At 39.9% G+C, this 27004-nt stretch overlaps 1 protein-coding gene across 6 annotated transcripts in view; it reads left to right on the top strand.

The window, feature by feature from the left end:
• The window catches only part of MNAT1 (MNAT1 component of CDK activating kinase), a 124623-nt gene that overhangs the window by 6089 nt on the left and 91530 nt on the right, over positions 1-27004 (top strand). The window lies entirely within an intron of this gene.

The raw sequence follows: 27004 nt of genomic DNA, 5'->3' as shown, positions 1-27004 counted from the left end.
GGTGGAGATAAGGTACAGGCAGATGAGTGCGAGAGTGAAATTGGACAGTGTGTCTTGACTGTAAACATCCTTCAAGTTGGGCTTCCGTTGCAGTTTATTCCAATGGAACTAAGCCAAGCCTTACTTACAGTTATGGCAATGGGTTTTTTTGGGGGGTTATTTCTTGGGATTTTGTTTTCCTTGGTTATTGCTTCTCAACCAGTATCACCAAAAGTGTAATACCATGTGTTTTTGGCATTAGAGTAATGTTAAATAGGCCTTTTCCACTATAAATCTTCCCTGTCACTGGAAGGGAGAATGATAAATTAGCAGTTAAAAGTTGTTCTAGGATGGGACTTAGTATGGAAATGCTCAGTTCAAGAAAAATGAATGTCTTTTAAAGTTTATTTTCTTAAGTATAACAGAGGTTCAAGGCATCAGATACTTGGCTTTAGAGATGCTTTTGTGCAGGGGAAAGTGTGTCTAATTATGGAGCAATGCTTGATTAAAGTTCTGCAAGTTTCTAAGGTGCACTGATGGTTTTGCCTTCTTTTAAAAGTTCACTATCAAGGATTGTATTCAAAAACCTTTGTGTGTGCATGACGATGTTTGATTATTCAGGAGGTTCCTAATGTCTTTTCTGAGCGTACAGATGCTGGGTGCGTGCTTGCCAATGGAGTTGTAATCCACCTGGCTTCATTTGAGACCATGAATTATCTTTTACTCTGCCTGCCTGGATTTCATTGCCTGTGTTGAGTTTTAGGAGGCAGGTTAAGCATATCCCACTGATTTACTTACATAAAGAGGAAAGGAAATGCATCCACCAAAAGCTGCATTAAAAGAATGTTAAGGTTGTTACTGCAAACAGGACTGGGTAAAGAGATTTACTGTTGGCTGTAAACTTGGACCATATGGTCTCCAACAATCAGACACAAAAGTCTTGGGTAAAAAAAGTAGTTAATTGGGGCTGCTGGTTTAGCTTTGTTGTCCCACTGCCCACTATAGGGAGGAGGGGGGAAACTGGTACGTAAAGCTCTCTTTAGGAGTCAGTCTTGCTGCTCCAGCTACCTGTGACCTATCCTGACTTGTAGAGAGGAAATGTGGGTGTCTACAGACCAACGAAAGCAAAGAAACTCCCTTTCCTCCCCAGTGTCGTACCAGCTGTTGTGCTGTCTCTGCAAAGTGTCTTTCCCATGCTTGACATCTCTGGGAGACAGGGGCACAGGTACCAGCACAGCCTCTGCAGAAACTGATAGGCTTGATTTCAGCTGCTGCCAGTGTAGTGTTTTTGAGTTTGCTGCAATCTTATATGGTAGTTAATGAACTTGCTCTGTTAGAAGCTTTTCTGATGCCTTTTTCCTGTCTGAGAGAGACTTAACGGAAAGGTGTCCAGACTTCTTATTAAAATGTCTTTTTTTCCTTTGTTTTCCCAGAGGGTCATATGTTTATTTCTCGTTTAATTTGTTAATAAGGTTTCCAAATGAAGACAGCAAAAACACCAATGCTTACTATCTCTAGGCCCAGCTTTGTGTTGCTCAGGGGAGACATCAATTTACCGAGTTGTGTTGTGGGGATTCTGTAATCTGCCATGCACCCTGTTATGACTGTTCCAGGGATTCATTAGGGGGTAAGTGCATCCTCCGAGAAATTAATTGCAGTGCCAACGGCTGCTAAAATGAAGAAACGGAGGTTTCATTATTTGTATATTTATTTTAATGTTAGGAGCATTTGGAGTTTTGCGGCTGTCAGATTCCCCAGGAGTTGGAAGTAGGAACATCCCTGGTGAATAGGGGGGAGAGGGGTTTCATGCCAATGTGTGGGGCTGGAGTTGTTGGAAAAAAGTTCAGAATCTTCTTGTTTAAACTCCTTCCAAGTTAAAGGATTGCTTGGCTTCCCGCTGCATTCTTCTCTGCAGTGTGGTTCAAGAAAATGCCTTTCTTCTAAGATGGGGGGGGAAGCCCTGGAGACTGTGGAAAATAACGTAAAATTGTATTTCAGCCAAGTGAGTTTGAGTGAAGAAGTCTAACTAGAGGTAGGCAGTGAGGATCTGTCAGACCTGTAACTTTTACCTTGAGCATGTGGGAATTAGGTGCTTAAATACATATTTAATTTTATTTGGCAAGCTTTTTTTCCTAAAGAAAGTATCTTACATGCAAGGTATACAAGGACAATGATACTGTAGTCAGGGCTGTCATTTGGAATGTAAAGGTTGGCTGTGATGTGTATGATTTTTAGGGCACCAGTTTTCTTTTAATAAAAAGTGGTATGCGAGCTCCTGAGTGTAGATGGTATGAGTAGTGCTGGTTGAACTATAGAAATCTGCATGTAGATGCAGAACTTGTGAACAGGCAGCAGGCACAAGGAAAGAGCCACCAGCCTCTGGTACTTACTGGACCCTTGCAGGAGCTGATCTAGCTTGCTAACCTAGCAGAAAATAAACTTTTTTTTTCAGGTTATTGTGGTGGTGTTTGTACAGGTCTAGTGAGTTGAAGTGGCTTGTGAATGGTTAGACAGGCATCAGAGATGGTGCAGGGTAGTCTGTAGGAGCATGTGTCCACAAGTAAGGTAGGAATAGGGTTGAAGGAAGAACCTTCCTATAGCATAATGGTAATTTAGCTTGCACCATTTTGTGAAGCTGCATGCTTAAAAAGCTGGCTTGTCTGAGAGAGAAAGTGCTCTGTTTTGTCTCTTAGGCTTGTTTTCTTGCTGCTCTTGCCATATCACATCTCAAATTAGATTCCTGGGTGGGAGATCCTTACTTGGATGAAAAGCGTAAGTACTCTTGGTGGACTAAAGCAGATTGGGACTACATATAGCTAAAAATCTCAACCAGAACAGGAACTTTGTGTGGTCCTAAAAATGCCTACTTTGCTTTGGGGAGATAAGTAATGAAAACTCTGTAATGTATTTAATTCCCAACAATTTACATCTCAAGAGAATTCTCTTCGTTTCTTCTGGGGGAGATGGGAGACACGCCAGGGAGGTTTTTAGTCACGTTTGTCAGTTCTGCCATGGGAGGTTAGATTAACTGGTGCTTATTTGAAATAGTTGCACAATCATAGTCTGTCTGCATCCTCAAAGTGAGAAACTTTTTTAAAGTGGAATGTATTCTCTCAGAAAGAAAGCTTTTTCCTGACTTCTTAGGGAATAAAAATCTAGGTCATCTTTCTTCTGTGTCTTTTTGGAGTTATTCCTGTTTTTATTAATTGGGATTAGATGCTCTTTGGACTCCGTTCCATCCCATTACTCTTCCAAAGTCTCTCCGAGTTAGTCATGGGAGGTGATTAAATCACTGCTGAAATGCCCAAGAGGTTATTTCCTTCTGCCATCTAGTTTTGACAGTGAATATTTTCTTTTAAATTTGGCTCTGAATCATGGTCTTAATACTTCTGAGGATCAGAAGTGGTGTTAATGTTTCAGTTACATTATTCTTTTGGTTTAAAACTGACATATTTAGAAAGTCTTTCTCTGAGCTATCAGTTGGCATGTCTGCTCAGCAAAGCTTGCAGAGCTCTATTCTTCATTTCTATTAAGTACATTTTGGAAATTTAAGTTGCGGTTCTGCTTGTGAGATGTGACTTTGGCAAGAGGAAAGCTATTGCTTATATCCTGGGTCTCCAACGAGTAAATTGAAAAGTAAAATCTTTGATTCTGAAAATTCAGTCTGGCTAAATCTGCAGCCTGGGATCCTGCAGATGGCTAATGGGTTTGAGTGTCTAGCTTCAAACATGCTTGACCCTTTTTGTTGGCTAAATGCTTACCACGGTAAGGTTGAGTATGGTAAATGTTCAGTATGGTAACGGTCTAACACAGGTGTGGTAGATCTCTGATTAAAAGAAGCGTTTCTCAAAAAGATGGCAAACACAATAACCTTTTAAACAATTTGCTATTAGACAGCTTTTTCTTTTTTCTTTTAATTGCACCTACTGCATTATAATTCAAGCCAACAATTCTGTGGGTTTGTGAGGAAGAAGGACATTTGACTTGCTTCTGTGTGGTTGCATTAGCTGTCAAATGTTAATAAGCCATATGCATAGATTTAATATTTATGAAATTAAGCAAATATATTCCTGAGTAATTTAAAAAAGCATGTCTCAGTAATTGTAAATTCACAGTAGAGCAGATCTGAAAGGTCCCTCCTGGCGTACTCAGGAGTTGCATTTGTGTGTGTGCTTTTTGTTGGAGCAAGGATTGGGTTTTTTTTTCCCCAGGACAACTGAAAGCGATGTTTGAAGAAAAGCTAGTTCAGCAACATATCCAGTGTTCAGATCTAGTTAGGAAATTAAGAAATAAAGAAAAAATGTCTTCCCTGATAGTAACAGGGTATGGGACAGGCAGGGTGCTGAGCTTGTGTTGTGAATGCCTAAGTTTCATGTTGCTGGTTCCCTTTTTGGTGTGATGATATACAGGAAACAGTGGATGTTTCTTCACGGAAAGGCCACTCTGGCTGTAGTAAAAATCATAAGTAGTAGTCCTTAGGGTGAATTGAATTTTGTAATGACATCTACTTGGTTTTTCTTTTTTAAAATTTTTGCAAGAATTACATTTTACCAGGCCAGATCTGAGCAGAGACCTTAGGAATTGCTCCGGTATATGACAAAATTAGACTGTAATTGTTGTAGCCAAGAACATTTTTTGATACTTGAAAATTATATTCTAAGTTGTTCTTCCTTTGAGTATAACACTTATTGGGGGAGAGAGAATTTTTTGAGAATTCTTGCAGTCTTTTTCCAGTGGAATACAGCTAAGTTCAGAGAGGTGAGAACAAGATGCCTGTGCCACAAAGGAACAATGAGCAAAGTCATCTGATCTGATAAATATTTTGGCTCCAAATTGGGAAACATGTAGATAATGATTCTTGCTGTTCCCACAGTCCTGCCACAATGATTGGCACTCAGATTAAATTCTATATCTAAGCATTTGCAGAACCCTGGACTTAATGAGAGCATGACAACTTCTTCAACATTATAGAGGAAGACAGTGTTTCTGCTGAGAGTTAGGAAATAATGGGGATGGGGCGGAGTGAGAAACAGGTGTTTTTTTGTGTTGTGTGTTTGGTTTTTTAAGAAGCAGTGTTGAGGTAGAAGTTCCAAAGCCCTAAGAATATTCGTGTCTCCATTTTTTTATTAATGCCAAGCCAGGCAGGTAGGCTGTCAGTTTGGGTGGCGAAGAAGGACTGGTGTTCCTAGACAGCAAAAGGCAAGGGAGTGGTTTGGCTGATGTTGACACCTCCAGACTGCTGAGCTGGAATGGGAAGTGCCGGGTCTAATTGGGCAGGAAGGTTTGGCACTGGGGTTAAATGTGTCGTAAGAGCCGTTGGCAGAGCTGGGGTGAAGAAGGATGACCTCTGGTCCCAGACAAGTGCAGGCAGACAATCATTTAGTGTCTTTGTCATCCTTACTTGCAATGTGTTGTGTGTCTTCTGTAAAAAAAAATTAATAAAAAATAAATTGTTACCTTTGTGGGGATTAGGAGCTGAACAATTTGTAGGGGTAACTAGCAACTAGATAGTCTTTAGTGTGAGCATACGAATAGCCCTGTGTGAATAGAATTGTTCAGATTCTTTTGGGAGTAGCTGTCTGTAGGCTTAAAAAGACTAAAAAAAGTAGTCCTTACACACCTTGGATGGTGTCAGGGAGGACTGTTGATGGCAGTTGTGTAGTTTGATAGGCCTGTGACTGATGTACTGTGAACTGGAGGGTGGAGGCTGCCTTTAAATGCCTGAGATCCCCTTTTTCCTGGAAAAAAATGAAAAGTTATCTTTAGTTCTGGGATATGGTTGTATTCTGTAAGGGGGGGGAGAGAGGTTAACAGAACTGAGAGCAGTGGCAGGATGAGTTGCTGTTGCTGTGAATGTCATCAGCTGAGCAGACTTGGAGGAATTTAGGAGCTGGAGAGATACTTGTCTGTTGAGCTTGATCTAGAATTACTGTGTTTGTTTGAACCCTTTTGTTTCCACTTTTGCAACAAACCCTGGGCTAAAATTTTGCTAAACAAATCCCTGGTTTTGGGGAAAGGTAATACAGGACAGAACAGCAGACGTGGCCACACTTAGCTGTCTCCACATGGGCAGTATCTCAATGGTGTATGAGTGGAACAGCCCCATGGAGGTTTACTTCTTGTGGTGAGGTTAGGGAACTCAAATTGCATGGAGTCTGTGTGGGAACCTTTGCTGCTAGCTGACAGCTTTTGCAAAGGAGCCTTCTCTTTTGCAAGGAACATGTGAGTGGGAAACATCTCGTGGCTTTTTGGGAAACTCTGTTATGCTGTAAGGGTGTTGAAAGGGGAGGTTGACTCCCAGTCTTAACTGTGTGGCAGTAAAAATCATGAGGGGGGCTTGCTTAGAGGGAGGGGTATAACTATGTGAGGACTTGGGAGGAGGGGTGATGCCTGGGCTAGAAGAGGGTTTAGGACCACCTGGGAAGACTGAGGAGAAACTGGAGCTAAAGAACCGGAGGAAGTTGTGAGGTTCTAGAAGGGTGAATGCATGGGGAGCTGGCGGCTATGGGAAGAGCAGAGGTAAGGATGGTGCGTGCACATGTCTGTGTGCTTGCATGTGGGGTGAAGGGGTGTAGGTGTCTAAATGGAAATTAGCTGGGCAAGGAGTCTGTGTCTGGATCCAAAAGTCTTGGTCAGGGGAAGAAGGAAGGGTGCAGAAGGGGTTGGCGTTCTAGTATTTGGCCTTCCCTCATTGGGCTGGAGCAGCACCCGAGGTGTTTGAGTAACTTTACAGAGCCCTGGGGTGGAGTTGGCTGAGTTCCTGGAGCCTGGCATTTCACAGGGGCTCCAGCTGTGCCCCTTGGACTGCCCTGAAGCACAGGCTGTGTGCAACTGCTCCTGCGCTCCCTGGGAGCTGTGCTTTGAGCAGAGGAAATCCCATATAGCACTAATGCTAATCAACTCTCAAATCAGGAATGTGAAATTTGGGCATGCTTCAAGCATTAATTACTGTGGCTTAATTTCCTTATCTGGTAATGTGGGGATAATACTACCTCATGGTGGTTTTGAGAAGGTCAGTTATTTAATGCTGACTATGCATGCCAAAGAAAACTAGAGGTGGAAAAGAAAAAGTCAATGTGTCGAAGCAGGATTTGAACAGGGCAGAATAAACAAGGTCTGAGGAGAAACCAGCATTGTCTGCATGCACGTTAGTGGAGCATTGCCTATCCAGAGGGCTGAAAGAGGTGGCAATCCTAACAAGCTGGAAAGAGCAGCCCTACATCTCTGTTCCTGGCAGGCCATGCACGTTAACTGTAAGGAAAACATGTAATGCCTGGGCCATATGTTGTGCAGGCTTGTTAGAGGCATAACATGACACTGAGGCCTCTACCCTGCTGCCTGACTTAGTTGACATAAGGTAATGGATATCAAGGGAGTGGATGGGGAGGAGCTGAGTAACTGCCTGATTGCATAACCCTTTTTTTTCCAAAGGAAACTGGGCTAACATAATGTGGAGATATAATAAATTTATACTGTAGTGCATGACCACAAGAGGGATCAGACCACTTGAATTTTCACTTCTGCATTTTTGATTCTGCGTTCTTTCATATAGCTTGGTTATGGGTGTTTTATGTATGGAGATTTTAGTTGTCTGACTTGCTGGTAATGCTGGAGATCTAATTGAACAGTGGGCTTGTGTCTATTTATTTTCTGTCACAGGTCTTTTTCTTGGTTTCAGTCTCTGTAGTAAAAATAAGACTGTATTACTGTGTGACTTTGGTTGTTTTACGTTTCTACTTGCACAAGAGGTTATGTCTTTATTATTTGCTAGGTAAGACTTCATTTCCAATACTCTTGTTACATCTTCTTAAGTGAATATTTTGAAGATGACTCTGCCATTAAGTGTGTTCAGAACCCATACAGAGTCTGTATTTTATATGAGCTTGATCATTCAAACCTGTTTTCTAACTTTCTTCCAATTCCTCTCTTGTATAATTGGCAAATGTATACAATACAAGTGCTGATCTGAAAGTAGTCATTCATTGAATATAATGGACCACAACTGCTTTCTCTTACACCTAATTAGTCCAACATTTAATTTTAAAATCCATATGTATTTTAGGGTAGTAGAAAGATGCAAAATTGCCTGAAGGAGAATTGCCCCAACTTTTTTCTACTCTGTGTCCTTCCTTCACAAATATAGAAGCAGCTATATCATTGAAAATTTAATGAAGCTTTCATCAATATAATGCTGTGCCTCTACATTCTCTGAAACATATTCATATTTAATGAGCTTCTAATTCTAATTTCAGGTAACAGGAACAACTGAATATAACCATAAATCTGATTTGTTTGTGAACAGCGTGTCCCATGTCATTTACAATTCATAAAGTAGTCATTGGTGACCAGTGTGGTAAAGCACAGAAAGAGTTGTACATCTGAGCATCAAGCAGCTGCTATTTAAATCTGCTTTTTGGTAGTTTGTTAAAAAAGTTTTCTCAGACCCTTATTTTTATTTTTTCATAAAAACATCACAAAAACCGCCTCAACAATGACCCTAAAGCAATGAGGTTGTTGTCAGTGTCATATTTGAGTATTTCTATTTCATGGAGTTTTTTAATTCTTAGCAAGCCTTAGTTAAGTTAGCTCCTTAGTTAAAAATGTACAATAGTGGGAAAATATTTTTGGATGTGTGGGAGAGCTGGTAATTCTGAACAAAATATGGAATTGTGTATAATTAATTACAGGAGATGGAAATAGTCTAGGAATAACTGTGAAAATATCCTACTGCACTCTGGACAGTCTCAAACTGAAGGTTTCTATAGAGCATGAAATAACGTTGCAGTGCTAGGCTTGGCTGGAGGCAGCAACAAGGCTTGTTTTGGCTCTTTCTTACTGGGAGTGAATTGTAATGCTGAAAAGATGGTATTGTTTACCAAATTTTATGCAATAACAACACCTATGAGTACATAATTACATTTTCAATTAAAATAAGAAAACATTAACACTGAAACATTGTTTTGATCATGTGAAAATACTTTATTGTTCTGTCTTCATTATTTAATTTATGGTCCTTTTATTGTTTCTCATAATCATAATTGACATTAATCCATTAATATTTAATTTGTGTTTTGGAGGTTAATTGCAGAAAAAGGCCATATAATGTGATGCCATTGAATATAGAAACATAAATTTTAATAACCGAAAACATTGTCTACTACACATAGTATTGCCTTTGTAATAATACAAAAGGCAATGTAGAGAATAGTATTCACTCCACTCCCTTTTTTGGCAGTATGCAATTTTCTGTTTCATCTGTTAAGAAGGTTTTTTTTTAATATTTAATAAAACTACACTTGCATGACATGTTAATATCCTGGTTGTTTTTGATTATTCTTATTTTCTCGTGTTAATTTACTTGGAGCATTACGTTAGCAGGGCTAATCAGACTGTTTTCCCACATATATTTTTAACCAACTTTTAATGCACACTTCAGAAGCCTCACAAATGAAACACTGTATGTTGAGAGTATTCTGTGGATATTCTTACTGTTTTGAGTATGTGTAGCAGCCCCAGAACCTTATTCAATCTTTAGCAAGACTTAACACCTGACCTTCATGGTCTCCTCTTGGAGCAGACTGAGAGTTGTTGGACTGGCATCCCTTGGGAGGTGCAGCTCTGGTGCTGGTGTCCTTGGAGCTGCCAGTGTGCTCTGATTGCCACTGGCACAGGCTTGTGGGGAGTCGGTGAGAGCGGTGGTACACAGCCAGATAGGATGGGGCAGGAGTGATCTGCCTTTTGTCTCCTCAATCAGCTGTGCCCTGCTGCGATTTGAGCCCTTGCCCAGGGGAAGCTGTAGCAAATGCAGCGCAGCCTTCAGTCAAGGACTCTTGGAGTTCCTGGTCCTGATGGTTTCCCAGCCCCTTGCACATGTGCCAGCAAGAATGCTGCTTTTTAACCTTCTTAGTTCTTCCTTTACCTGATTTTAAAGGCTTTCAGAAACTCTTTCCTCACGAGAAAAGATCTGGTGTGGGCAAGTAGATCTGGCATCTCTTGAAGAAGGAAAATGAATTTGTTTGCTGTACCAGTCTGTTCTAGGCATTTCATGCTGGGCCATGTCAGATATGTATCGGTGATAGATACTTCCACTGTATACTGATTTCTTTATTTACTGAATTCATGATGTCAATTAAAAAATACAAATTTCTAATTAAAATTCTTGTTTCCTAGCTGTTTGGGATGCAGAGCAGTTCAACAGCAGCATGGATGAAAGAACAGTGTTAATAAGACTGTTGTCTCAAAAGACTACCTCAGTTCATCAGGTGCTTGAATGCCACTGTAGTCTTACTCATGTAAGTAGCCCATGGAAACAGTGAGACTCTTCATGTGAGGATTATTTTTAGGATCAAAACCATACTATTTATTTTTACTTCTAAAAATTGTACATCAGTTTTTCTGACAGTTGTTTTTCTGTGAAATAGTTTACTTAACACATACAGACAGTTTATTTAAGATAAGTTGATAGGAGTAGACTCGGAGTTTGTCCTAATGCAGTCACTTTTCATATTTAGCTTGGACTATACAGTAGAAGCTGAAGGTGGTTGAGATGAGGGAGTTGTGTGTAGGGTGTTTCGTGTTGTGGGTTCCCCCTGCCCCCCTTTAAATATTACTGGTGCAAAGGTCTTAAATGGCTGTTCCTCATCTTCTCCTGAGTGACATCTGATCTTTTTATTTAGCAGTCTTAAGCACTGACCTCTTTTGACTAGGGGATTGTAATAAATATGCCAGTCCATTTCATGATGAGAGTGCCTTGTTTTGTGCAAGTTTGGAGGGGCTACCTTAATAAAACTCTTGATTTCTGCAGATTTTTTTTCATGTTCTTTGAAGATAACTTAAGTATTTTGACCTGGAGTGTCTTGTACATCAAAACAAAGCTTGGAATGTAGCTTTTGAATTTAACACCCAGAAGGTAGAAAATTACAGAAAAAGGATTTCTTGTTCAGTATTAGCTTGGTTCCTCTGTATATATGGTAGCATGCTATTATTGATGTAGACTGCTAATTTTCAGCTTGCAGGACCTGTTTTGTACCATATTCAGGGAATATTTTGATTAGTTATTTTCTAGACATTATCAGGCATATTCCCTTTCTGTAGTGCTCAGTGTTTCTGCATATAAAACCTTTTATGCCTATGTATTTCTCCTGTGATGTAAAAAAGCATTGCTACCTTTGTCTTACTGATGAGAAAAATCATGATGGTTTTACAGGGCTCTCTAAATTTTGAAGTGTGGTATAAGTGGCATGTTAGAACGTCTTTCGCATCTACCCTTCATCTTCAAACATAACCTGCTTCTACAGCAAACAAAAATAGCCTTTTGAGAGCCTTGTAATGAAAAGTGTTAAACTTAGACTGTGCCAATCCTATGAATAGCTGTTGGGCATTCCAGAAAAAGGTATTTGCATTAGTTAAGGTAATTATATTTCAGCTTTGCTCTGTGGTATAGTTTTGGAGTTTTTTAGAGGTTTTACTTTGTGTTACAACACTGAGCTCATAAATAACTTGTGATTTGTGCAACCTGGTGTTTGGGCAGGTAATCCACTGGATCATCTCAGTGCTACTGACCAAGATGAAAACTGAGGTTTTGGTCCTTGGAAAAGGAAATCAGGTTTAAAAAGCAGAGTTTCAAAAGGAGTGGGGTTTTTAGGGTCATGAGGTGTTTTTTGCTTTGTTTTTCTTTTATTGCCCCGCCCCCCCCCCCCCCCCCCCCCCCCCCCCCCTTATTTTTTCTGTTATGCTTTGTTATCCGGTCTCTCACACAGTTATATTGGCACATCTGAGGGGCAGCAAGCTGCAATGCCAGGGCAGCAGGTACAGGGAAGGGATGGGGATATGCAGCAGCAAGGTCTGTTTTGCCACGAGAGAAAACCTATTGTGCAGCTGCCCCTCTGTGTGTGTTTTTTCTGTGGGCCCTCTGTGTTTTCTGAGACTCTGGTAGCCATGTGCCTTCACATGCTGGTTTTGACTATGTATTTTTAAGCTGAATCATGAACAGAAGGGTTGCGCTTTGCCAAGCATCTGCGATTGTGCCCTTTCAGTGGTATTGTTACTGCTTGTGCTCAAGATGTTGTTACTCTTCCTGCACTCTGCTGCTAGTGCATACAAGCTTTTTGTCTGGCCTTGTTGGTCTAAAGTATTTTTATGCATTGTACATGAAGATGTAGATGTCAGATATCACAGGTTATATATAAAGGCTACAGGAAGAAAAGAGGAACAGTGATGTGGTTAAAACACAAATGTGTGTTGACTTCCAGTTGAGTCTCCATGGTTCCCTGTGTCACATGCCTGTCCCATCCTTGAGTTCCTAACCTCTTTATCTTGACAGTGAATGGTGAACCGGTTCAGGGAGGTGATCCATTTTCAGGTTTTAGACTAGTTATCAGCTGATTTAGCTCCTTGTACTATTCCTGGGGACATACACTGTTGTACAGGTACTAGAACTTGAATGTGGGGTGGGAAACTATGACAGCCCAGATTTAAAAGTAGGATAAGCTACTGTAGGACTAGATGCTACCTTGCACTTGTAGTAGCCACATGTGATGCCAGCAAAAATAAATAAGTGTCTGTATTAAGTACTTGTATATGTGTCTGTTGATAGCTTCAGTGCTGTGCAAGGAGGGTGTTGTCTTGGTAGCATTCCTACAGCATACAGTGGCCATGTAGGTGTGTGGCAGCCATGCAGAAAAAATCTTTGATCTTAGATGATCCCACACAATTTCCCCAATGCGTACTGTGGGAGTTCAGATGTTTGGTTTAGTTGACAGCCTGAGAATGCAGAGGCTCTGTTTTTCTTTTGCTCAAATGCTGTGTAGCTTGGATTTGGATTTAGCTTAAACAAATTGCAAGGAACTGTCTCTTTATGTTATGTAAAGTTTATGTTCCTGAAAATAAAAGGATCACTTGTGGATTACTGGAAGTGTTGCAATTTGATGAAAGACTGTGCTGGGGAGGATACAACTTTCTCCTTGAAGTAGGAAGAGTTTTCAGATTGCTTCTCATTCAGATCTTTTAATAGTCCTTTCAAAGCCTGGGTGGTGGTTGTGTGTGTGTTTTGGTTTACAGTGACCTTCTAGCATTGTCACCAGTGTGAATGAAAAGCTGGCATTAGATATTACTGAGGAAGATGGTCATTGCACCTTATGGTATTTGATAAGAGTGGTGGTTTTCATTTTACTTAGCTTTCTTTTTTACAGAAATGAAAGTGAAGATAATACAAAGCAAAATCTGTTTGGATGGTAGGGGGAATGGAAAAAGCCTTGAACTGGCTGTAGTCTGAAAAGCAAACTAATTTTGGCAGGGGAGGTGAAGATACAGCAGGAACAAAAAAGCACCATTGTCTCCTGACTGAGTTGATAGTGTCTTGTGCGAACTGAAGTGCTGTTTCGGTTTTGAGCTGCAGGGTGGGATGGGGAGTAACACTGACGTTTGAGCTTTGTGGAGCATACATTTAAGCAATAGTTTATTGTGTTTACAGCTCTTAATATCTATGCTGTTTTTCTTTCCCCCTGGGAGTAGAGTAGGTGGGCTGGTGTCAGGGAGCGTTTGTGCTGTGTCAGAGGGTGATATGCATGTATGCAAGTCATCTTTGTCCCCTGTCTTTGGAAGCTATCCCACAACTTTGATCTGCAATGTGTGCAGGTGGAGAGAAGGACAAGGAAAAGTCTTGCTCACATTAGCCTCTTGAAAATACTTTGTGTCCCTGGCGTGCTAAACTTGGGGTCTTTTCAAAGGGTAATAGATGCCATACAGGTGAGTCAGCCTTTTGTGCTGAGGGCCAGGTGCTTGACTTATTTTCAAGCTGGCATGCTAGGACACACTGGCATTCATCACGTTTTTAAACACTCCTCAAAGCTGAGGAAGGCTTTTGTCTTGTAACCGGTTTTCCTTAATGCTCTGGGAGTGACTGGCTTGACACAGCCTATGAAATACAGAGGAAGCATTTCTGCTGCGACCTTTACAGCAGGGTGATCTTCACAAGGACAACCAAGAGTGGGCACCTTTGTATTTTTGGTACTTTGCCCCAGTATGTACACTTTTGACTCCAGAAGAGGGAATGAAAGCCTTCATGTCTTGGACCAGTCTTTTGAGCAAGGCAGTTCTTGTCCTCCTTCTTCTGCTATATCAGAAATTGCAGGTCATTGCTGCAGAACAGGAAAAAAGTAACTTGGGTTTTTTAGCGGTGGAAAGATTGTTGCTGTATTGCGGAGTGGAGCAGAGCAGGGCTGTAGTCTGTTGGGCTGAGTTTTGTGTCAAGTTTAGGAAGGTTTTCAGAAGCAGTATTCCAGCTCCTCACCCTCTATAGCCTTTGTTTTTGAACAAAAACTTGACAGTGTTTGTAGCAAAGAACAAGTGAAAAGTAGTTCCTGATGAGTTTTCCCCAAACTTTGGTGTAAGTGTGGCCTTGCTGCTAGGGCTGCTTGCAAAGGGGAACACTGGGCAGTCCTAGATCCACATTGTGCTCTAGGGAAAGCAAAATCTCCAGTTACATGGGAATTTTCCAATACGTATACTAAGTATTTTCTCAAGTGTCTGGATCTGTCGTTCGATTTTTTTTGTAGTGTTTTTTTGTTTGTTTGCTTTCAGTAGGCCATTGTCTTGAGGGGCCTGATCTTGCAAACTGTAATGAACAGAGTTTTGTTTACTGGTGATACCTGTGGGACTGTTCAAATAAGTATATGGAACTGAATCCAAGACCTCCTTGAAGCCCACCAAATATTGTGGTTTCGTTTTCACTCCTTACTTGAGACTTCTATTCCCAGAGGGCTGTGAAGCCAGCTTGCCTCTCCAGTAGTAGCTGTCTGAAGGATTAGGATTTTTTTCGTAGTAAAAAAGAGCTGAACATATTCACATTTTGACATGTTATGTCTGAGAGTGGCTAAGCAACAATTTACAGCTTATACACACATTTTTAACTTACATATGATGAAGTATTGAGTTTTAACATGCCTCTTAAAGGGGCATGTTGAGGATGGAAAAAGTGACTTAATTGTATATTGTCAGAACCAGCGAACTTCTTTTGACATGGTCATTTAATGGACAATTTAGCATCACTTGAATTTGGCTTTGCTAAAAGCTGCTGAGCAGAAATTGCATGGGTTTGTCTTTCATTGTCATCTGTTTGCTGTGTAGGTGGGGGTACGATGCAGGTGCTGGTGGCAGTTTGAACTGTTTGACTTTGTGCCCAGAGTGACAATTGGTGCCTAGCTAGCAGAACCAAAACATACTATTATCTCATTAGTGCATTCACATCTTTATGCAATTACACCACATTACATTTAAGCTGCCTCTACTATACACGTTCCCACAGCTTTAACACTTCATCATTTAAAGCCAATGAGAATTTGACTGATATTTAATTCCACATATACAGTCTGGGTGGCAGTTGAGTGTGATTGTATCTATGTGGTTGAGGGTGGCTGCCCTGAGAAGGGAGAGTGCACAAATCAGTATTATCAAGGTCTTCAGCAACCAGATAAGAAAGACTGACTGGCAGGAAATAGCCCTTCATGGGGGAGAGATGCTTTCTTTCATGGGAGGACTTTCACATAAGAGGTGAAAATTTATCATCTTGATATTCGGTTGCATTAAATTTACATAAGGGCCGACCAGCAAAATAGTTTCTTTGGAGTGTTTAATAATGCTGATTTCTGCAGTTAAAGAAAACCCAGTATTTCACAGGTGCTTCAGTTCCATTGTTTGAAAGTTTTGCAGCCAAGTACTTGGCAGTTCTGGAAACTATAATGTAAATTGCTATTAAAGGTGATATTTTGGGGGTGGAGTATTTTTTGAGTAAGCATATACATCTTTAAACCATCTGAGTCATGTATTCTATTTTTTAATACAAAACAGTTTTGAAGACTCAGCATGTCATGCTGATACAGGACAGAGCATAAGGTAGCATGTAAAGGCCTCTTAAAAGGAGGAAAAAGAAGGGAGAGTCTTACATACATCCCTAGGATTACTGAGTTAATTTACACATTTATTTATTTCTAATGACCCTGTCTGACACACTCCTGTCCCGCTTAACCAGGTTGCTAAGGGAAGGTGATAATGGTAGGGTAGCAGGTAATGGTTATGCTTCACCAGTACAGAAAGAGATGTGTGTGTTTCTGTGTTGGGTTCAGTCATCTCTGGAATGTGGCCTGATCTTTGATTTTCATGACCAACTGTAACATGTTATTTTACCGGGGAATTTTGTTAGACCGGTTAACTTTGTACATTGGGTTCAGGCTGTGCTGCAGTGGGTGTCACCAAACTTGTTTTACTGGGTTTTCCAAGGAAAACACCCAGTATGGTGTTTTCTGCCCCAGGTAGACTGATAGGCTGTAAATGCAAAAAGCTGCTGTTGCTTTGCAAATATTTCTGTTGCACAATGGCACCATCAGTCATGAACTGCAGTCTGTGCCAGTAACTGGATTCTTTTCAGGGTTTAATTGTTGAGTGCCTGATAACTGCAATAGCCAGGGTGCAGTCTTCAGTATCTACAAACAAGCCATCTCTTCCTTTGGATCCCTTTTTTTATTTTTGACTAGTAAACTTGACTTGTGTCCTTTGTGGAAGTAGGTAAGATAATGACTTTTCTGTAGCATCGTAATGTTTTTTGGAGAAAATGCTGGTAAACATAAATGGTAGAGTGAGTACCTTGTACCTCTATTCAAAATATTGCATGTGGTTTTAGGGGGTGGAAGTAGCCTGGATTGCCCTTTAGATAAAAGTGGCAAAGTTAAGGAAGTAGCTTAAGTTCATGGGGATCTGAGAACTTTGGAGAACTTACTGGAATTGTATAATAAGTAGCAGGAGTGTAGGTTTAAATGAAGATGGCTAATGATGGGGATTGGTGATGAGTTGAAGGACTTTATCATGCAAGTACGGACTGTGACAAAAAGGTCTTTCTTGTACTCACGAGTAACAGCAGTGAAACTGAATATGAGAAGGACCTTCATTTTTTGTAAATGTTAGGTTTATCTTCAAAGGGGAGAGTGAACCCTTACATGGGAAAAGTTATCGTATAACCGCATTACAGAACACTCATGGCCCACAGCACACAAGGAGCGACCTAAACAAATGTGTGCCACAGGGCTGAGCTCATGCTTTCAAATCTGAAAAATTCAGATTTCACACAACTATTCCAAAAACTAAGCCCTAGTGGAAGAAGCCTTGTTTGCCCAGGTTATCCCTGTTGGACATCAAGGACAGTTTGTGCATTAAGCTTGCAGAATTGAGCCCAATAATTCATAGTAATAATTAATTCCATAAAATGCTGAGAGTAGGTAAATCAATCTGGGATCTCCTTAGAGACTCATTTTTGAGTAGAGAGAACTTCTTGTTTTGCACATATGCAGATTGCTTTGGCCAAGGAAGTTAAAGGTGGTCAGTGTTCAGTGGGTACCTCCAGAATGTCAGCAACTGGAGGGGTTGTTGCTTTCTGAAAAACTGATCCTTTTTTTTTTTTTTTTTTTTTCCTTAATTGAGTCCCCCAGTCTGTTGGTCATTGTGGAATTTGCTAGTGGTGGTTGCTTTCTTGGTCTGCAGAATCAAAAATTCACATGTAAAATAGATGTTGTTTTTTTATTTTTTTGGTGGGTGGTGGAAAATGAAGAAATCCTTTTCATTATTGTGCATAAGTTTATTACTTGAATGAGGCTAGGAGCGTATAAAAAGCATAAAATTATATGTTCAAAGGCTTTCAGTTTTCCTGGAGTTATGTGCCCAACAGTGTACTCTTCTGATTTGTTTTAATTTGATTGCTTTAGTGGCACTAGATAATATCAGGCGTTTATTGTGTGTGATTTATATGGATAAGGAAAATAGTCTTTGCTGTTTCTCAGATCAGGAACAATGTTCTTTACACGGCTTTGATACAGCTGTTTTGAGCCTAAATAAATGCTGCTTTTCAATATGCATGCAGATCCTGTATAATTTATAGAGCAGTGTGGTGTTTATGAGAGAACCTGCAGCACTGTTGAATTTTTTCTCATCTGATGTTTGGATAAAACAGATAAGCTGAAACTGATCAGTCTGGAACTGATCATTTGAATCTTGGGCCAGATTTCCATTTCCTTACTGGTTTTCAGTGTCTTTTTACTTAATTAGTGGGCTATGGTGCCATGCAGCAGAAGACTGTAACCATGGACAATGGTGGGTTTTGGTTGTCTGTGTAATATTAACAGCTGAACTAGTGAATGGAAATGTTAATGACTTTTTTCAGTTAACGTTATGCAGAGATAGGAATGACCAAAAATATTCTGCAAAACGATTAAGTTAGACCTGTCTTAAAGGGGGTGGCACGTGGGGTTTATGATTAAACAGGCATTCAAAAATACTTCTTCCAAGCTATTTGCACACACGAGTAATGAGCCACACACAAATGCCCAATAAATCTGTGCTCAGAGTTTGGTGTTTATGCATTGGGAGGAACTCCACGTAATGAAGAACAGATTTGTGGATATTTATCTGACTTAGGATCCTTTGACAACAATTACATCGTGATCAGCTTAGCAATGTGGGGAGGCTGCTGTGTGTCCTCCTCCACATATGCCCTGCAGTCTCTTGTCCCAGTGTCTGCATCCACTGCTGAGTAACTGCACTGGGATGTTCTGTTTTGTGTGGTTTGTGGCATAACAGGTACTGATATAAACACAAACAAGAATAGAATTATTTTGGTAAAATACTATTTTTTGCTTTTGTCACTTTGATCCTCTGTTAACACATGTTGTCTTTTCTTGCTCCCACACTGTGCAACTGATTCTCCTTGTTGTCTCTCCCACTAACAAATACTAAAAGAACGAATATGCGTTACGACTGTCATCATAAGATTGTTCATAATGTGCTGCAACTTTTGAGAGAACGGTTTGTGTTACGTCTTTGGTATGGTGAGTAATGTATTTGCGTACTTTGAGTCCTGTTTGATAACCTGTGAAGCTACCTCCAACTTCACTGAAATAGGGCTGGGTTTTTATTCCCTACAATCTGTAGGAAATGGTTGAGATGCCAGCATAGCTAATGAAGGTCTGACACATGCCCTCCTTATTTATATTTAATACCTTCCTCTGAAAGTAGTTGTATTGAATGTACTCTTACAATTTAACTTCAAAAAGTTTGCATAATGTTCACCAACTGATTTAATGTACTAAAATAGCAACTGCTGTTTATTTTTAAGCTTGAGGAAAAAGCGTTTTTTTGAATGATTAAATTTACAATGCAAAAAAATGTTCCCTACCAGGCTTTAAGTAGGTCAAGATCTCTGCCACCCTTAAAAAGGAAATTGCAATCTGACCTGCAATGACCAGCATGGGAGGCAGGGAGGAGGTTTTGGTGTGTTTTTCCTTTCTTTTTTTAATAAGTCAAAACATATTTGTGTTTGAGATTGTTTCACTGGCCATGTATATATATTGTAGGTATTTCAAGACATCCCTGAAATATTTATCATGCTGTGTCCCACCAAGAATGTAATCTTAAGGTCTCCACTGTTTATGAAGCACAGTCTATATTTTATCTCATGCTGAGAAAAGATGTGATAATGGTTGTTTAGGGATTATGTGAAAATGAAGTGAGGAATGACCCTTAAAAATTGGTAGGAAGTAGGAGATTCCCAAATGAGACTAGGGAGGGGAGGAAGCTGTTTGAATTGCTACTGTTGGAATTTTCTAATGACTATCTCCTTTGCACTTATAGTGGTCAAAATGAAGATTGGTGAGATAAAGCAGCTTTTCAAGAAAATGCAATAATCTATTGGATTGCAGAAACTGAAACTAAACCTGTAACTCTAGTAACTTACCTTTATTAGTGCTGCAGTTTCAGAGTTTGCAGCTACAGAGCTTGATAAGGTGCCTGTGATGCTAAAGAGCATTAGTGGATCAGAAGTGCTGGCTTTGGGAAGTGATATGATGCAAATGAGCTTTAGACACAAGGCTAACATAGACACTGCTAAATAGGCGATCCACTGCAACAAGAGATACCTTACTTGGTTTTGGGTTCATTCTTTACATGTCCTTTAGCTTTTTTAGGTTAAAAATCAAATAGCTTTGTCAGAACCTTAGTGCTGAGTTGCAAGGCTCTGTGTGATCTGTGGCTTGTTCATGGGCAAATGTTCTGCAGATTTCTCTGGACAGTCTAATGCACGGCTCTAGAAATGCAGGGAATGACCCCAGGGGTCTGTTGGTGCCCCTGTTTCTATTAGTGATTATGTTGAAGTGACCTTGTTCAGCAAGCTCTGAATGGTTTGTTAGATTTTTTTTTAATATATATTATGTATATTATGTCTTCTGTGTCAAATACGTTTTTTTTCATGTTTTCAAAACCAGAAATACACAAACCTTTCACTCTTCGCAAGTGGATTTTTATTTTCTTTTAAATGCCAGTCTGTCTTTTTAAAAGATACTTGCCCAGGCTTATTTTTTTAAGGATTGTCTATATTTGCTTGAAAGATGGCAATAAAATGTTATTGAGTTGGGTTTTTTGCTCATTTTTCTTCTGATGAGACTTTTGTGCAACCTCATGTGAAGAATAACCTAGACTCTGCTCTGTAAGGTATTTAAGGACTGCAAGAATTCATTTTTCCTTCTCTGACATCCAGCTATTCAAACTGTAATAGTAAAGGCAACAGAGATTTAGCAAGTCGTTCTAAATGGTGCTTTAGGGCAGGAAATAAAGCTCCAATCAGTTGAAATTCCAGTAGGGAATTAGGGATGTGATGTAAAGTTACCTACACTAGTCTGGGAAACCTGTGTGCTCTCAACAACAAAAATACTGCTGAGTCCTTTGTAGTCAAAGGCTACTGGTGCTTTTGCTCTGTCTCACTGGAAAGGCAGCAGTCTTGGGCAGTAGTTTGTTCCCTCAGGCGGTATCAGACTGATGAAGGGAATGGGGATTTGTCAGTCGTGACCACCACCTTTTGCTGCACAACCGTCGTTCATCTAAACTTGTTCTACTTGTGAGCTAAGGCATGGCATGGTACAAGGTGTACAGAGGTACGAATCAGCTAATATGTACTTGCTACCAGAAGACTTTTTTATGTGCTAGTAGAGTATATATCCGTATGAAATTACATGTACTATCTGAAATATAGACAATCTGAGAATGCTTACTCTCATTTCCTTCTGTGTTGCTATATTGGTTATTAAAGACAAGCAGAATTGTATGATCTTACCTTATCTCTTTTTCCACAAGGTGAAAAAATTGATCTAAGTGAATCAAGTTTGGATCTCTGAGACATATTATGGCCAGATAAGACAAATTAATTGGTTATTGATAAAAGAATATGAATCTGTGTAATTTATGAAAGACTGCTTTAGAGACTGATGGTTAGGAGTTGTTTCTGTTATGAGCAGAAGGAGCAGATGCTAGAACATCTGTGCTGTGCATGTTGCCCTTTAAAAATAATTTTCAGTGTTCAAGGATGCATTTAATATTTCAGTGTCTTCACCAAATTTAGCTTTTCTCTTTTCTTTTTTGTTTTTCTTCCCGAGTTGTTGTCTTGGGGTTTCAGAATTTAGAGCACATGACTCCAGTCATATCTGTGGTCCTAGTTACCTTGGTTATCAAATCTAGTTACCTGTTGAAGACAATCAGATAATCAAATCCTCCTCACAAGCTTATAAAACTTCATTTTTAAACTAATTTTTGCCCTGTTATTTCTATTGGATGTGGTTCCAGCCTCTCACTATTATGGCTGGTGAGAACTACAGTTTCCCATATAAATTTTTACTGTAGTGTTTGGACCTGTTTGTTTTAGTTTAAGTAGCTTCTTGTATGTCTCTTCTGATAAACCAATCTTCCCAATCTTTTGATCATCCTAGTCATCCTTTTCTGCATTTATATGGTAAGCTCATCTGTCTTGAGTGACCAGAACCGCACATGTTGTTTTGGGTGAAGTCTCCTCACATCCTCCTGTAACTCTGTCTTTCTGACAACAGCAGCTCTTCTGATACATCTGTGGGTTGCATGTGCCTTTTCATGACTGCATCACATTGCAGAGGGACCATGCAATACTGTTTAATTGATATAGGGATGTCTGTTCCACTCCTTGGCGCTCTTTAAATGATGAACTCCCAATAACTTGTTTCAAATGCATGAATTTCTTTTGTTCAGTTATGTTCCCTTATGTTCCCTTCTGTTTCTATTGTGGAAGGACTTGCCTGTAAAGTAATCTTGTATGCTTTTTAAAAAATATTCTGAAGTAATGTGACATGCTAAAAACAAGAGAGCCAAAGAGCCGTTCTGAAAAATACTTTTCCTCTGTCTGTACCCCACCTGTTCTTGTATAGCTTGTGTTGTAATTGTACTTCAGCTCATCTTTGTAGAGGTGTGTTGATCAAGTAGCTCTTAGGGTACCCTGGAATAAAGATGGACACTGCTTGGATTGTGTTCTCTCCTTATACTTTTGGATCAAGCTAAAACAGCTAGGTATACCTTACAAGTTTTGTAAGAGGGAATAAAAAAGACAAATTTCAAAAAACAGCATTGGATGCTGTTTGAATTCAGAGCTTGGGAAGAGAGGAACAGTTTTCTATACTCTCCCATCCAGTGGCTATCTCTGGTAACTTCTTTAAACTGAAAGGGACCTTTCTGGCATCCTTGGCCATGATGAGCATCTTCACAGGTTTGATTTACTGTGGTTAGTTCTGTCAACGCTGGTGAGGAGTTCTCTTCCAGGGGAACTGTTTCTCCCAGAGTTGAGTTGTCTTGCCTCAGATGTTATTACACAGTTCGTAAAAGGTGTGCCTAATGCTGGGGAGGGTCTTTTATTGCCAAAGGTTTTGATGATGTGATCTTGTATCAGCCTAAGCTGTTCAGAGATTGCCTTTTGTGGTGCTGTCCTCTTCCTTGATATGCAGCACAGCTGTGCTGGTGCTCCTGTCAGGGGCATGTTGACAACTGGGGTATCTCCCTTTGTCAAAGCCCTCTCGGTGTCAGTACGCAGGTGGAAGCTGCTTGAATGGGAGCATTGTTCGTGGGGTGCCCTAACCTGTCTGAAATCTGCAGGAAGTTTGGCTGCTCAACTTGTTGGGACCTGGAGTTCACTTGAGGGTTCTCCTAGATCCACTTTGAGAGCAGATCTGCAAAGCTGTGTAGCTATGTAGTGGTGTTTACAAAAGTGCCTGCCCACGCTGCCGGGCACTAACTGCATTGTCTGGTACTAAACTGTCCTTGTTCTCTTCATGCTTCAGCTTCCCTAATGAGTGAGTCTTAAACGCGTCTGGCTTTCAAGACTTTCATGACAGTGGTGTGATATGCGTGTTTTGCCTGGGATTTTATACTTGACAACATCCTGCTTCAGCTTTCTCACCCTGGTTACTCATTTCTACCTTCACTTTGCCCATTGCTATGTGCTTGTCCAAGCATTTGTGAACTATGTGGTGAACCAAATGGGAGAGTTCATCTGGCTGAAAAACAACCCAGCAAATAACCATGTGGCTGCACAAATGTTTTTCTGGCCTGCGGAGGATGACAGCAGCAGAAGGACAGTGTATGGCAGCATGAGGGCAGATTACAGCAGCTTCTTTGGCATTGGTGCCAACTTAAAATGCAAAAATGCAATTTTGGTGTTCCTAGTCTGCGTATATAAACTCAAGGTTGTTAGGACTTTTGTTGCTCATCAGAATGCGAGTTGGTGTCTTCACCTTTGAGTTTGGCCACTCATTTCTGACAAATTACATAAAACCAGACAGTAGAATTTATTGTATCATAAAACAAGATTTATGCAGGAGCTCTCATGTAGCACTTTGTCATGGCAGATTGTTCTTTCAGTGTTTTCAAACCAAGCAAGCTTAGTGGTAGAGGTTCTCACACATTGCGTTTTGAGCACTGATGGTATTTTTGGAGCTATCCAGGACACGGATGATGCAGTTATTGCTCCAACAGACTGTTTTTGCAGTTGTTTTTAATTGTGTGTAGATACACCCGCACTGTCTCTCTGTATTTGAATAGCTTAAGGAAACTGGACGGTGTACTTTTTAATGCTTCAAGTGAAATACAAGCCTATGCTCTTGACAAAAATTCTGCTCGGTTCCTCCCAATATCTGGGAGAGATAAACCAACATATGCAGATCATTCAACAGGTATGTTTGCAGGAGATCAGTAACGGGTTTGATTTTTGAGAAAGTTTATACACTTGCATGTTTCCCCTTGAGACCCCAGATCACTGTTATTTTTATGGAAAACCTTGGTTTCCGAGTCTGGTTTTCTTATAGATGTGTCTTATCAATTTATCTTCTCACTTTCTGAGATTAGACATGAATTTGAAGTATGGGAATGTCTTGTGACAAGCCCTCAGTAATGTGCTCAGGATATCCCATCATGCCACAATACCTTTTAATTATTTTTTCCTCCTTTTACCATAAAGCTGCATTTCCTTAATGTTGCTTCTATATGCTATTGCTGTACTGTAAAATGTGTTGAAAGTACAGAACAAAAGGTAGAAGCCTTGTTCTGGATCAAGTGAAAGATTTGTTGTGACTGTTTTGGGTCCCCAAAGCATTTATTTTCTGTTGTCTGTGTATTAGTTTTTTCCAGTGTGATTTCTGGTCTATGGAGGTGTTTTGTAAGACTCAGTAAGTGAATGCTCAAAATACTTACGTGCATTAGACCTGCCACCTGAACTGGGGGCAGTTCAACCCACACCGTGGCTTAGCCTCACAAGGTTACAGATGGGTAGGAAGGAGAAGGGAGCAACGTGTCTTGTATGGAGTTTGGTGTGAGATCTTAAACTTGTTAACGGTAAGTTTGTCTTGTGAGACAATGGGCAATGTTGAACTGAATGATGTCTAAAAAAGTGCGGTTTCTGCATTTTAAACAGACGTGGAAAATTCTGTAGTTGTGCCTTAAGTTCAGGTGTGCTGTGGGCAGCTGCTAATCCTGATAGCTGCCTAGTTTGATGTTTGAGAACCCTGAAAAGTTGCAAAGGTGTATTTTTTTAATTATGCTTTGTTTTATTCAAAGAGAATAAGCATAATAAAAAGGTTATTGACATAGTTGAATTGCTATTTTAGTGCATGTGTTTGCCCAGTAGACTGTAATGGATTTGAAGTAGTTGTTCTGGTACGTTGGGTAAATTCTTTAATTTTGGTATGCCTAGTCATTGTGAAAGCACTTATTTCTCAATGTCACACAGCTGCTTTTAAAGTGTCAAGAATTGGCCTGTCAAGTATTGGCCTGTTGTTTGACCAAATTGTCATAATTGTGCTGTAAGACATGTTTTTTATGATTGTGTGCTTAGTTGACTAGGCAGCAGTATATAGTAAAGAACCACTTTTATATAAACGCCTATAGAAATATTTTTCTCTATACTATCCAGAGTTAATACCATAAACGGTCTTTATATTTTTTTTCCCCTTGGAAAAAAAGAAAAGACTCATCTGTACTGGATAAATGTGAATTAAGTTTCAGCTTGCTGCAAACTTTCTTGTCAGGTCCAAGCCACTTGAAATGGTTTAGTAGTGGAGATGTTGAAATACAGTGGGTGGTGGAAATGTTTCTGTTTATTATTAATTGACTCAGTATGTCTTTTTTTTTTTTTTTTTTTTTCTTCCCACCACCCCTTGACATGCCAGTCATTCAAGGCTGTAGTTCAACAGCTACCCGGTTTGCTTTCTTTTTCTTTTCTTTTGTTTTTCAGTGCATGTTACTGTGGGCTGACTAGAGAGGAGCTACAGACAACTGAAGATAGCTTATCAACAGTTTAAGAACCAAAAATTCTCATCTGTTGATTGATAGACTTGTGATTTCTGCCTGAAACCCAAAGTGTGTCTTATTGCCATAATGAGCTGTAATCTCTACGTGGCGTGTGGGCTGCTTGTGAGACTTGTTTATTTACTAGTTGAAGACATACCATTGTGGGTTTTTTTGCCAATTGAGGTTTTGAGAGCATTCTGAAGTTGTCTCCTTACCAGGTGAGAACAGCAAAATCTCCATTGGTGGGAACTTCACAGGATCTGAACAAAGGAAGAGGGAAAGAGTAATTGGTATCTTCTCCCTTCTCCCACTTGTATTTGGTGGACAGGGAAGAGATGGCCCAAAACAGACAGGCAGCTGCTTCTGCAAAGGCTTGAATAAGGATTTCGGAATTTCTGAAGCTGAGGTGTAAAAAGGAAAAGTCTTATTTTTGTTTCCAATTCCCTACTCATCTGAGAGTTGTTGATCTCGTAAGCTCCTTTGTTCCAAGGCTTTCAGAAGCTTTTGGTGTCACTACAGTCAGTCTCTTTCCCCAGCTTTTCATCCCTAACCAGTAACATGGGGAAAAAAATTGCTTTTGTTCAATTCCCCTAGCTTTTTGGATCACAGATGTCATCATTGCTGCAGACTCTAGGAAGAACCTGCCTTCTAGGCTGTCTCTATTAGTCCATCAGCCTAGAAAATAAACTTGCAGTTGCCAACTGTAAATAGTAGATGAACTCTTGGCAATACAGCAGAAACCACTGTGGGTTATGAAGACTTGCTAAATGTACTGAAGGTTGCGAAATAAACAGGTTTGACAGCTGCTTGCTCCAAATTGGGCTGTTCTTGTCTCAGTTCAAGAATCTCTGTATGTGAACACAAAATGATCTAACCCAAGCTAAGTAAAAAGCCTGTGACTGTTTCTAGAACCATCTCAGATTTAGAGATCTAGATGTCTTTCTGGTAGCTTTCTCATGTATGTGTTTTCCATTGGTTTTTAATGTTCCCTTGCCATAAATCAAGAGTAATTCTATTTCTGTAAGTAAATTTCCCTCTGACATCAGAATTGAGGAACAAGTGAAAACATATCTCTCTTGCTGATTCTTTCCATTCCATTTGTTTGTGGTTCAGATCTTGGGTATATGTTGAAGGCTGTATTACTATTTTTTAATCTAAACTTTTTTCTGTAGTAGAGAGGTTCATTTGGTTTGCATATTACTTTAAATAACAGAAATGTCTTGGTATGAAAGCTGAAGAAGAGGGGCTTAGAGTTTCTAAATATTTTATACTTTTTAATAAGTTTATCTACTAAAAATAACCTTTGTAGAGAAGGGTAGTAACTCATTCTGTAATATTCCTAGTCAACAGCAAAAGC

The sequence above is a fragment of the Falco naumanni genome, chromosome 7, assembly GCF_017639655.2.
Source record: "Falco naumanni isolate bFalNau1 chromosome 7, bFalNau1.pat, whole genome shotgun sequence".
In the NCBI taxonomy this organism is placed as follows: Eukaryota; Metazoa; Chordata; class Aves; order Falconiformes; family Falconidae; genus Falco; species Falco naumanni.
This window is presented reverse-complemented; position numbering and strand designations above follow the sequence as displayed.